General features: G+C 35.9%; 1 pseudogene; it reads right to left on the bottom strand.

The window, feature by feature from the left end:
• Positions 1–5,518: 5,518 nt before the first annotated feature.
• On the bottom strand, positions 5,519–5,643 carry LOC130682061 (U4 spliceosomal RNA; annotated as a pseudogene).
• Positions 5,644–13,440: the final 7,797 nt, after the last annotated feature.

Raw genomic sequence — 13,440 nt, 5'->3', positions numbered from 1 at the left:
CCTCAGTTTATCAGACTATGACTCCATAAGGATAGAGGCCATGCTTGGTTATGCTCTCCATAGTATTTTCAGGTTGTAGCATAATGCTGGATTAGCACATTTTAGGAGCTCGATAAGTATTTTATTGAATGAATTGACAAAAAGGTAGCAAACTCAAGTATTTAAGCATAAGAGCTTTAGGACTTTGAAACAAAGAAGGTGTGATGGATAATTTTACATGTCAACTTGGTTGGGCCACAGAACCCAGATATTTGATCAAACATTATTACAGATATTTGTGTGAAGAGGTTTTTTGGAGGATCTCCCTTCAAATTCGTAGACTTTGACAAAGCAGATTATCTTCCATAATGTGGGTAGGCCTGATCGAATTAGTTGAAGACCTTAATAGAACAAAGATTTCCTCCAGCAAGAAGATACTCTGCCAGAAGACTGCCTTTTGACTCAGATTACAACTCTCCCCTAGTTTCCCTGTCTACCAATCTACCTTGCAAGTTTTGGATTTGTACCTCCACAATCACATGAGCCAATTCCTTAAAACAAATCTCTTTCTGGAGAACCCTAATACAGAAGTCAAGATAAAATAAACAGTAACTAAGTTCTATTTTAGGATTAAGAGAATGCAATAGAACTTTTATTCTCAGAATTACATGAATCTGACATTTGTTTTTGTTTTCTAAGAGGCATCAGTTGCTTACATAATGAAATCACATAATCTAATGAGATTTAACATTCAAACCAAAGAACACAAATTGTATTGATATACAACCTACACAATAAAAATGACCATATTTTCTGACTTCTATTAAGCTTGGGTGAAATTCCCTTAGACTTCTCCTGAGTCTTATGCCAGTTTATTTATCAATTCCACTGTGCAAATATGAAGAAAAAGAAAGAAGCAGAGTTATTCTTCATCCATTTGTAATACTATGGAGCAGAAAGGCAACCCTAAGTGTTCCTGGGCTTCAAGAAACTCTGATGATGTTTTTAGGTTCTTCATACTAGCTTTCCTTAGCTACTTCATTACTCAGTATCTATAGTCAATTCAAACACCCAGTACTACTTCATGCCTGCTACTCTTTAGCTATGTCATATGTATTCTATACCTGAACAGTTGTGATTGAGAAAAAAATTAAAGATCTTTACATTTTACCCTTTATCAAATTTCATTTGGATCATGTTAGCCAATCATTCCAGACTCATGACCTAGTGAGATCCTTAATCCAAGCTATCCCTACACATATTTGATTATCATGTCATGGATATCCCAATTCAGATCACTGATAAAAAGTGCATACAGTTATCATAAAAGAAACTTCTCTTTCTAGGTTAATATAAACTCTTTAATTAGCTTTCTTCAGTTCTAATTATTCCACCAATTACAGGCCCACTAAACTTGTATTTTCATTTAGTTCCAATATCTTCTTCATGTCTAAAAGGTTATCCAGGAAGTCCAGCTAGTACTTTGCAATATTACAGTTACTTATTTCTCTATGGAATTATGTGGACTGTATAGACGCTTGATATCTTACACCACTGTCCAGTGATTAATTCCCCCTTCTCACTCAGAAATTGCCATATTGTCAACACACTAATAAGAGAAGGGAAAATTCATTTTAAACACCTAAGAATAAGATACCAAAAAGTACTATTATTTAAATTTGCAAAGAGCTTCCATATATTAGTAGTATAACCATTTGACATGAAAATTGACACACATTTTATTGTAATCATTCCCATTTAGCCAATGAGTAAATTGACCTGAAGCTTTGAACAATTAGTTGACTTATCCAGTCACAATGCTAGTAAGCAGAGTTATAAAAACAGACTACAGTCCATCTGACTTAGAGTGTTATTTTTATTGTATACTAAACTGTCATTAGACAAAAAATTTTACAGATGAGTGAATAAGTGTCTACAAATGACAGATTAAGATGATATCAAATCATTGAAAACTAATCTACCTTTTCCACAACTTTTACAAACAAGGTTCACATGTATCCATTAACCCCAAAAGTTGGGGTTAACTCTCACTAGAAAGAAAACACATCACTGATTATTTCTGCATATTCTGGGGTTCTTGTGATAAAAAGAAAAGAAATATTTATTTAAAATCTTTAAAAATACTAGGCCTATGAAGATCTTAATCCTGCTTTGGAAGTTAATCTAATAAAATTCCTTTTAAAGGCAAAAGTCAATGTTTAGCAAAAAGATTTTGTATTTTTGAGGTCCAAGTATCAACATGTATCTTTTGGATATAGGTTCTTAATCCACTGATTAACTGATACCAGTTTAAATATGACCCAAGTATCACCTTTCTGATTGCTGGTAGAAATATTTTCACTTGTCACTACTGTCATATGCTAAATTGTATTTGATTTACCAGATTGTAGGCCTTAGGATACAATCCAGGTATCTAGATTACAGAATACCAAAAATCTAGATTGTTGAAAAAACTCAGAGATTAATTCATTTAAAATAATTATACTCCTTCTGTTTGACATAGCATAGATATAACCTTGTTTATATGTAGAGAGCAGTGCCAAATCATACTAGACTATATTTCACCAAATTAGTTGATAGAAAATATATTTATGTCACATGGATAAACTTGCCAATTCTCTAATGAGTCAAAAAGTAGGGAGGTCTTGCCACTTTGGACTCTGTCTGAACTCTGCAGGGAAGATGGCTAGTTAGGTATGCCTGAGCATGCTGAGGTCAATCTGAAATACAAGGTCAAGATAGAGGAAATGATTACCACTGCCTCCATCGAAAGCACCACAACCAGCACTTTCACAGACCTTATTTTCTATGTTGACAATCTGCTTCTATCGTTCTCTCTCCTCACAGTTTAGGATTCCTACATGTCTTAACTTCAACTTGAGAATGTCTCTCTAATAGCCGTATTTCCTGCTTACTATACCTTGATTTAGCTTTTGTTCTTAACAACCTGGCATTTGGGCCCAACTCCTGATTACACTTTCTCCTTTGTGGTTTGATCTTGGTTCTCTTTATCCTGGACTAAAAGTGTGATTATGATGATTCTGCTATAGTGGCTTGTCCGAAGAATCTTACTCTGAGTAGCTTTGTTTCAGCATGATCTCTTGAAGCTAAGTGATGGTTATTAAGTAAAAAGTACATTCATCCCAGCTTGTTCAGGGAGATGGTTGAATCTCTTTAGGGTTGCAAACTTTACAATCTTATTCAACAGGGGGGACTTGCTGCCTGTTAGCACTCTCCTTTATCCCATTTTCTTACATATATACTGCTGTAATGTGAGAGAAAAGCATTTGAGTTTGCATGTTCTACTTAGTTATATAATTGATGAAGTCAGCAACAAATGTTAGGCACCAATAACAAAAGGAAATTGTCAGAAATTCTTCCTTGAATAGCCTTTAAATGGTTAGAGATTTATGCATCTTTTGAATAGGTATGGACTGTAGCTAATGTGAATTGATAACGTTCTGAACTTTACTCTAGCCTTCAGGTTCTGTTGTTCTATTTGTTTTGCCAACAGAAACAGTCTAGTGTATATAAATCAGATTGCCAATGCTGTCCATTTTGCTATGACATAATCATTGTAATTCATTTCTCATCACAAATTGAAAGTGTATGGACAAATAAAATAAATGAAAAACATTCAAGCAGACCTTCTGTTTAGAGCAAGTTAAACAACCATTATTACAAAAGGCAAAGTATTTGTACCCAAGAGATGTGTGCAACAAAATGTAGCCAGAGCAAACTGAATTTTTATAGAAAATTATATGAAGCACTATCTCTAACACAGAGATAGCAAAAATAATACAATTTTTTGAAATACAATGTTTCCAAGATAACTATCCTATAAAAATGTCAAAGACAACTTCCTGATTGTTTTTATCTTAATCGTCTTGTTTTTTTTTCTATTTTCAAAGACAAAACTTCTTGCAAGTGAATTATGATTTCACATGTGCATATGGCTGAAAAGTTCAAGAGAAAATGATGATGTCATATTTGTCTCTATTTTTATATTACACCAAATATGTGACTCAATAAGTAAAATATGTTTGTTGAATAAATAAAGGATCATCTAGCTATTAATAAAAGAAAACCATAATTGAGTCATTATTGAACTACCATACCTTCATTGCGTTCGGTATCCTAGGAGATATCAAAACACTATCTGATAATGTTATCATCATCAAGAACTTTTCCTAGTCAGAAATATACCTTTGTTCAGATGAGAAACTTCTACTTACCTCTGTACATCACCAGTACAGTTTCCCTGCATTTATAGTTAGTTCTAATTTTCTAAGATTAGTCCTTAATGACTCAATATATTTTTTCAGACCCCACTTGAGTCCTCTGGTCTCCTACTTTTGATGGCCTACTTAACATCATTCCAACATAGCCATTGTTATCCTACAGCTATCAAAGCCTGTGAAGTTTTGCAGGCACTGAAACTTAGGATGTTTTGCTGGGATAAGCATTATCTTGATGTCAGGCTATTTTTCACAAGTACATTCCTAGACATTAAAGCCTGTTGCATGATATTTCGAAGGGATATTTTTTCTTAAATTAGTAGGTGGTAGTTGCCTCATTGCCTCTCCAAATAGGTCTTTACCTTCAATCAAACCCCAGTTCCTTTGTTTGGTCCCTGCTTCCAGATTCTGCATATCCTTGAGAAACACACCTTCCGTTTTTCTCTAATCTACCTGTGCAAACCCTAACACCAACCAGCTGCCCACCTCTTATCCTTTGGCAATCTCTGACAATAACCCCTACTCCATTTTCTACTACTGACCCTTCTTCCTCCACAAAGGATACAGGAAAGGTGTCTGTGAATGGATTGTGACTGGACTTCTTTTCTCTCACCTGAAAGGAAGGGCTTGGTCTTTTCAACTCTAAAATCTGTAAGTTTTTATATTTGCCAGTCCTTTCAGTCTCTGTGAGAGTTGATAACTGTCATATTTCTCAGGAAAACTGCAAAAGGAATAACAAAATGAAGGTTACTAGGAGATGCGAATGGCTGCTTTTTTCAACTCTCATGGTTTGGAGCTTTTATCTTGAGCCTAAAAGCCATAAAGGCAAAGAGAACAATAATTGCACATAAAATGCAAGACATAAAAGCCAGGCTGAATTGTTGCTTCCAGTTCCCTATGACCTTAGTTATACAACACACACTTGCTATAACTGAGCTTTGTGAGCCAGAAATGAAGACAGATGTTCTGTCAAGGTGTTAGAATATTTGAAATTGTAACTGTCTCTGAAAATCCAACTCCATGAAGAATATAGGACACATATTATTTTCTCCATTTGTCAGATGTGTAAATGGAAGCCAAGAAAGATTTAGTGGAAGGAAGCTAGGAAAAACAGAGCCTGGATGATAGAGCCTTCGTGTCTTGTCTGTCTCCTAGGCCAGTGTTCTTTCAACTATAGATTCAGTCTCTGCTCCCTCTGAACAGGCCTTGAAAGCATAGCTAATGAACTTCCAAGTCACATCTCTCCCTCAAATATTCATTAAAATTCCTAAATCAAAATGCATAATTATATTATGGAAATAATTAACATTATGTGGGAAAAAATCATTACTCTAAAAGTTTCAATCAGCAATAATTGTTCCTCAGATAGACTTCATGAGCTGTGATATTACCACTGCACAAAGATACATTAAAAGTTGAAAAGTTGATATAAAAGAAAAAGTTGAGGTAAAAACCACCTGAATCAGAAAAAATTATGAGCAGACATTTTAACACAGCATTTTGTTACTTCCACTGCTGCTCTACGACCTTTGATGGCCTAAATTAACTGTGTAGCTTCTAACTTACTAAAAATCTGAGTTTCCTAGTTCCACTTGGTGAAATTTCTTGCGCCATCATAAACATCTCTATTTAACCTTATTCTGGCATTTGAAGAAACACAGATTTTGACTATGTGCAAAGAGCATATAATTGTAATGTCAGCCTTGAGAATTGCCTTGTTGCCTAGGTAGGAGTCTGGACTGTCACATTTCCCAAAAAAACAAGGAGTGCTCTTGATCAAAAGCAGTGCTAATCAATCCAAAATGTTTAACAGGACTGAATTACTAATTGCTGACACGGACTCAAATGGTCAACAAATCCTGCTGATGGTCATTTATTAGTACTTTGAGCATGTGAATGCCTTTTCTGCTGTTTGCCTGTAATAATCCAGCAGTACACTCACACTGAGCCTCCTTTGGGACAGTCACAGATGTCTCCAAGGCCTCTGAGGCTGGAGTCTGGAATGTCACCCATGGCAGTAGTACAAGAAAAACCTGACTAAGTGGAGCACATTTATGAGCTTCCTTATTAGCATCTTGTGCTTACATAGGACAGATCCATGGTAATTATTGTGTAATGGAAAGAAGGAAAACAAAGTCAGTGTTTTGTACTTTTGTATCACACTTCAGATTGCAACTGGTGGATGAGGAAATGGTGTAAGAGGAAGTAGTAACAGTAAGTGTTGATTACTATTTCAAGAAGCTTATCAATATAAGGTAGGAGAATAGAAAGCCAATATTCTGAGAGAGAAGCAGAGTTAAGGGAGATTGGGAGAGTTAAGGTGGGAAAGACTTAAGCATGCTTAGTCTTGAACACATCAATATTCTTTCTCTTCCTCTTGTGTTAAGCTCCTATCTACTCCTGACCTATGTACTTGTGATTCCCTCAGTTCTTCACCTATTTAGCTCCTTAGGTCTCAGCTCAAAACCATTTCCTCAGACAGGCCTTTCTGAGCCAGCATATCTAAACTAGTTTTATCAGATCCAAATCACTTTCTTGTATATCTCCTTATTTCATTTCTTTATGATACTCACCACACTCTGAAATCATACTGTATATTTATTTTTTTCTTACTAACTTCCTTTTCTCCCTCCAATAGATAATAAATTCCATGAGAGATAGATCCTTGTCTTATCTTGCTTGCTGTGTGTATTTATCCCCAGCTCCTAGAACAGTGCATGGCAAATATAAATATCTATTGAATGAATCAGTGAATGGGTGAATAAGTAAACAAAGTTGGTTGAGAAAACCAGGAATATATCATCAGTAGAATAGGAAGAAAAATATCTTATCATCTGAAATGGAAGAAACAGAAATTAGGAAGAGTACAGATATGTTTAGAGGTAGGGAGATTGATACAAGTACTACTTGAAAATGAGCTATGGTCATCTTCCAAGGGTGAGTAGGACACCTTACCAATTGCTTTTTATACAGTAATACATGATGTGTTTACATTTTTCTAATGTATATTTCCTGGCACAGCTAATGTCACCATCAATTTTAGATCTAGATACTCTCATATCAGTATTTCCCCACGTGTTTATCACTCCCTTTCTCTGATGGCTGTTATACAATTTACAATTTGAAGGACATTTGCCTTAATGATGAACATGAAAACAAGAGATGTAACATAAGAGAGATCCCTGCTAACATCATACCATCTGCCCCAAGCGAAAGTCCTAGCCCTTTCCATCTTGCATCCATAAACGTAGGTGCATAAGCTGTTTTTAATTTTGTCTTTGGCACTTTATATAAATTTGAACCTATCCTGGACTTCAACTCTCACAAAAAAATCCAAGCACTCATTCAACACATCCTTGAATATGTGTTACCACCATCAACTTCACCCCATCTATTCCCTTCATGTTCTCTTAATCTAAGTTCAAGCATTCTGGTTTCCTCTTCTTTCTCTCTCCACAAAATTTACATTTGCAGAATAGGATACCCATTTGAGACATCTTCTATTTTCTCTCTTTACAAAAGATAAGGCCAATTTCCATCCTAAGCCTTAACCTACAGAAAGCCCACAGACCCTCAAGAACTAGTGAAATTATTGTGCCTATATTGAGCTAAAGCATCCCTAGAGAGGCCTCATGGAAATCATGAGCCAAAGAATCTTGTGACTGAACTTATCTAGAGCTAGATAAATTCTATCTAACAACTAGAAATTTTGAAAACAACCCACTACTAATTGAGAACCAGAATCAATTCAAGTAACTACTACCAAATTGGCTAGTTTGATACAGTTCACCTTTCCTCTACCCTCCAAACCAGTTTCTATAAATGAGCTATTGCTCTTCAGGGAAAAGAAATGTCCCTTGATTTTTCACTCTGAGCTGTTAAGCAACTACCTATCCATTTTTCTCTGCTTAGAGCAGCTAGAGTTCCATTATTAACAATAGCCATGATGAGCACTTTTCATTTATGGAAGCAGGGGTGACTGTGTTAAAGTGATGTACAAACCTAACATCTTATCCTAACACATCCAGAAGATCTGTTTTTTGACCTTTTCTATCAAACCAAATGCAAAAATAAACATGAGTTTGAGTACACTCTCTATTTCTATAGCAACCAAGCAAAACATAAGCCATACAAGATCATAATGTTAAGATAAGAAAGAAAAATGTGTTAAGGACTTGAGAAGGTAAATATTAATTCTGAAAATGATTAGAAGAAAACTATAAGTACATTTCATCATTTTATTTGTTTGCATTTATTTGTTTAAAATCTAAAATGGTAACACAAAAGCCCGATTCAATGTTCAAGTAAAGAAAAAACAAACCAATTTAAAATATTTATACTGGAACTCTATCTGATGTTATTTAAACTACAGTAGTTGTAAGCTTAGAGAAATTTATACAGAAAACGTGAAATTTACAACATTAGCTTGATATTTTACAATTAGGGATATGTCTAGTTAATCTGAATGATTGATTTAAAGAATTTCATGCTATCATAACTGTAATTAATGCATCTTATATTTACAGACTCCTACATTCTTATACCCTACATATGTAACTCTGACATATAAACTAAGTAAGCATTTGAGGTGTGTGTGTGTGTATGCACATGTATGTACATGTATACAAAGATGGGTAGCTGGGCCAGATCAAAAAAAAATAATGTCTCCACTTTCAAGAATGAAATATTTTTGGAGTGTGAAAATACACCCATATGAAAGAGAGTGCTACATGCCTGAATAGTACACTAGTGATAAAGAAACCCATATGGGCTAGGGTCAACTAAATCTTGAAGGACAGGTAAGATCTGGATAAGCAAAGAGGCAGAAATAATCACTGTAAGTTCAGTGAACATTAAGGTCTGTAAGCTAGTGATTTCCTAAATTTTGCAAACAATGAAGTGGAACTTAAGTGAAAGCTCATTTACAAATGTTAAAAAAAGAATAACAGGTTTTAGACACACTTCTTTAGATACATTTCTTAAAGTTTTAAGGAAGCTTTGAGGCAAACAAAAACATAATTTCATTTATTGTTTTGCTCTTTTCAAGGGTGTCTAATTCAAGCTGACATGATCCAAGCTACAATTTGTGACTTAATTCTTGAAAGTAATTATGAGCTGAATCTCATTCAACAGTCATTATAATGTCAAAGCTCTAATGTCAAATCAAAAAGTTGGAATTTTAACACAAACTTTTCATTGAATTTAGTCATAATTATAGAGCTATGCAAAGATTATGGATAATTCACTTAGTACACTGCACTTTCTTTATTCACAGTCTAGGAAATTAATTATAAAAAACAGGGCTGGGTTTGAGAGATCTACCTAGTTTAATACCTGGGTTTACACCATATATAGTTTTTATAGATGCCACAGATTTCACAAGTTAGAGAAGCAATAAGTAATAAATTTAATACATTTATAAATTTAAATACATTTAAGTTTAATAAATCTTTTATTAAAATATAATATAATGGATTTACACTTACAATGTAGAAAATTGCAAAAAGCCATTATTCTACCCTAACAATGTGAACAATTCAAGTATGCTGAGAAATCAAAATTTTTAAAATTCATCAGAGAGCTGGGAACACAAATACAACTAATCTAAATAATCTCCAGAAAGTAACACGTATTTCCAAGTAGGGAAGAAACTCCTAGCTACTTCTATCCTTAGCAGGCAAGAGGAGGCAGACAGAATCATAGACTGGTAAGGAGAAGCCAGCACAGTTTTCAAAAATTTTGATGACAAAATACAGGCAGACATGATAGATCATCATGTGTTGCAAAAAGCAATAAACACGGACTAAACTTGCAGTCCTATCCCACCCACCCACCAGCTATTTTCCATGGGCCTTCACTGATAACACAAAGGAAGTATGCTAAAATCAGGGGCAAGGCCAGAGAGCTTGGAGAAACCCTCCTGATGCACTCTGGCCTCTGCTGAGGGAGAGCGCAGCAGTGGCTCTGAAGACAGCATACCAGCCAGATTGAGAATCCTCAGAGTGCTGAATGCAAAGGAACTTACAGACCCAAAGAACTGTCAGCAAAGCTACAATGCATGAAGAGAACTGCAGAGTCACACAGCTGCTGAGATTTCCTGCAATTTTGTGGAAAAAAACATAACCCCATCCTGACAAACACTTAAGTCCAGTGGTAAAATGAATCATAATAAAACTGAAACAAAGCCAAAATAGTTAAGAGAAACAGATCAAAAGATGGTCAAGGTGTTGAAGTTAACAGAGTGCCTCTGCAATAAATATTATGTTAAAGGATCTAGCGGAAGAGGTAGACAACATGAATTAAAAGAAGGGGAACTTAGAGAAATGGAAATTTTAAACATAAAATACAAACAAATGGGAATGCTAACAGTGAAAACTATAATATCAGAGAGGAAGAGTAAATTCCATGCACCTAACAGCAGCAGGCTGAACACAGCAGAGAAAAATATTGAACAAAGGCAAAACAAAAGCAGACCAAGCAAATGAGATATGCTGGGATAACATCATATGATCTAACATATGAGTAATTCGAGTCCCAGAGGGAAGTAGAAAGTGAGGCAAAAGAAATATTTTAAGATAAAGCAGCTAAAATTTTTTCAAAATGATAAATGGTATCAAATCATAGAACTAGGAATCTCAGCTAAGCTCATGAAGGATAAATAGAAAGAGGGTCGCACTTCAGCACTTAATCCTCAAACTGCTTAAAACCAAAGATAAAGAAGTTCTTAACAGCCATCAGAGTAGGAACAAAGACATATTGTGTAAAGGGCTACAATGTCAAGAATGCAGGCTGAGTTCTTGATACAAACGACCAAGCATTGGACAAAATGAAGCAATGTGTTTTATAAAATCCTGAGGGGGTGTGGAGCCAAGATGGTGGCATGAGTAGAGCAGCAGAAATCTCCTCCCAAAACCACATATATCTATGAAAATATAACAAAGACAACTCTTCCTAGAATAAAGACCAGAGGACACAGAACAACATCCAGACCACATCCACACCTGAGAGAACCAAGCGCCTGGCAAAGGGGCAGCCCAAGCCAGGCCACGCCCACAGCAACAGCGGAGATAAACTCCATAGCAGCCGGGCAGGAAGCAGAAGCTGTGTCTGTGCGCAGCTACCCAGCACAAGCCACTAGAGGTCGCTGTTCTCCCAGGAGAGGAGGGCCACAAACCAACAAGAAGGGAAGTTCTTCCAGCCGTCACTCCTCCCAGCTCTGCAAACTATTCCTATCACCATGAAAAGACAAAATTACAGGCGAACCAAGATCACAGAAACAACACCAGAGAAGGAGACAGACCTAACCAGTCTTCCTGAAAAAGAATTTAAAATAAAAATCATAAACATGCTGACAGAGATGGAGAGAAATAAGCAAGAGATATGGGAAGAAGTCCGGAGGGAGATCACAGATGCCAGAAAGGAGATTACAGAAATGAAACAAACTCTGGAAGGGTTTATAAACAGAATGGACAGGATGCAAGAGGCCATTGATGGAATAGAAACCAGAGAACAGGAACACATAGAAGCTGACATAGAGAGAGATAAAAGGATCTCCAGGAATGAAACAATATTAAGAGAACTGTGTGACCAAAGCAAAAGGAACAATATCTGTATTATAGGGGTACCAGAAGAAGAAGAGAGAGGAAAAGGGATGGAAAGTATCTTGGAAGAAATAATTGCTGAAAACTTCCCCAAACTGGGGGAGGAAATAATCGAACAGACCATGGAAATACACAGAACTCCCAACAGAAAGGAACCAAGGAGGACAACACAAAGACACATAATAATTAAATAGCAAAGATCAAGGACAAGGAAAGAGTTTTAAAGGCAGCTAGAGAGAAAAAGGTGACCTATAAAGGAAAACCCATCAGGCTATCATCAGACTTCTCGACAGAAACCTTACAGGCCAGAAAAGAATGGCATGATATATTTAATGTAATGAAACAGAAGGGCCTCGAACGAAGGATACTGTATCCAGCACGATTATCATTTAAATATGATGGAGGGTTTAAACAATTCCCAGACAAGCAAAAGCTGAGGGAATTTGGTTCCCAAAAACCACCTCTACAGGACATCTTACAGGGACTTCTCTACATGGGAGCACTCCTAGAAAGAGCACAGAACAAAACACCCAACATATGAAGAAAGGATGAGGAGGAATAAGAAGGGAGAGAAGAAAAGAATCTCCAGACAGTGTATACAACAGCTCAAGAAGCGAGCAAAGTTAGTCAGTAAGATACTAAAGAAGCTAAGCTTGAACCTTTGGTAACCACGAATTTAAAGCCTGCAATGGCAATAAGTACATCTCTTTTAATAGTCACCCCAAAATGTAAATGGACTGAATGCACCAATCAAAAGACACCGAGTAATAGAATGGATAAAAAAGCAAGACCCATCTATATGCTGCTTAAAGAAACTCACCATAAACCTAAAGACATATACAGACTAAAAGTCAAGGGATGGAAAAACATATTTCAGGCAAACAACAGCAAAAAGAAAGCAGGGGTTGCAGTACTAATATCAGACAAAATAGACTTCAAAACAAAGAAAGTAACAAGAGATAAAGAAGGACACTACATAATAAAAAAGGGCTCAGTCCAACAAGAGGATATAACCATTCTAAATATATATGCACCCAACACAGGAGCACCAGCATTTGTGAAACAAATATTAACAGAACTAAAGGGGGAATTACTGCAATGCATTCATTTTAGGAGACTTCAACACACCACTCACCCCAAAGGATAGATCCACCGGGCAGAAAATAACTAAGGACACAGAAGCACTGAACAACACAGTAGAACAGATGGAAATAATAGGCATCTATAGAACTCTACATCCAAAAGCAACAGGATATACATTTTTCTCAAGTGCACATGGAACATTCTCCAGAAGAGACCACATACTAGCCCACAAAAAGAGCCTCAGCAAAATCCAAAATATTGAAATTCTACCAACCACAATTCTTCAGACCACAAATGTATAAAACTAGAAATAAATTCTACAAAGAAAACAAAAAGGATCACAAACACATGGAGGCTCAACAGCATGCTCCTTAATAATCAATGGAACAACGAACAAATTAAAATAGAGATCAAGGAATATACAGAAACAAATGACAACAACAACACAAAGCCCCAACTACTGTGGGATGCAGCAAAAGCAGTCTTAAGAGGAAAATATACAGCGATCCAGGCACACT

This window comes from Manis pentadactyla, chromosome X (assembly GCF_030020395.1).
Source record: "Manis pentadactyla isolate mManPen7 chromosome X, mManPen7.hap1, whole genome shotgun sequence".
Taxonomy (NCBI): Eukaryota; Metazoa; Chordata; class Mammalia; order Pholidota; family Manidae; genus Manis; species Manis pentadactyla.
This window is presented reverse-complemented; position numbering and strand designations above follow the sequence as displayed.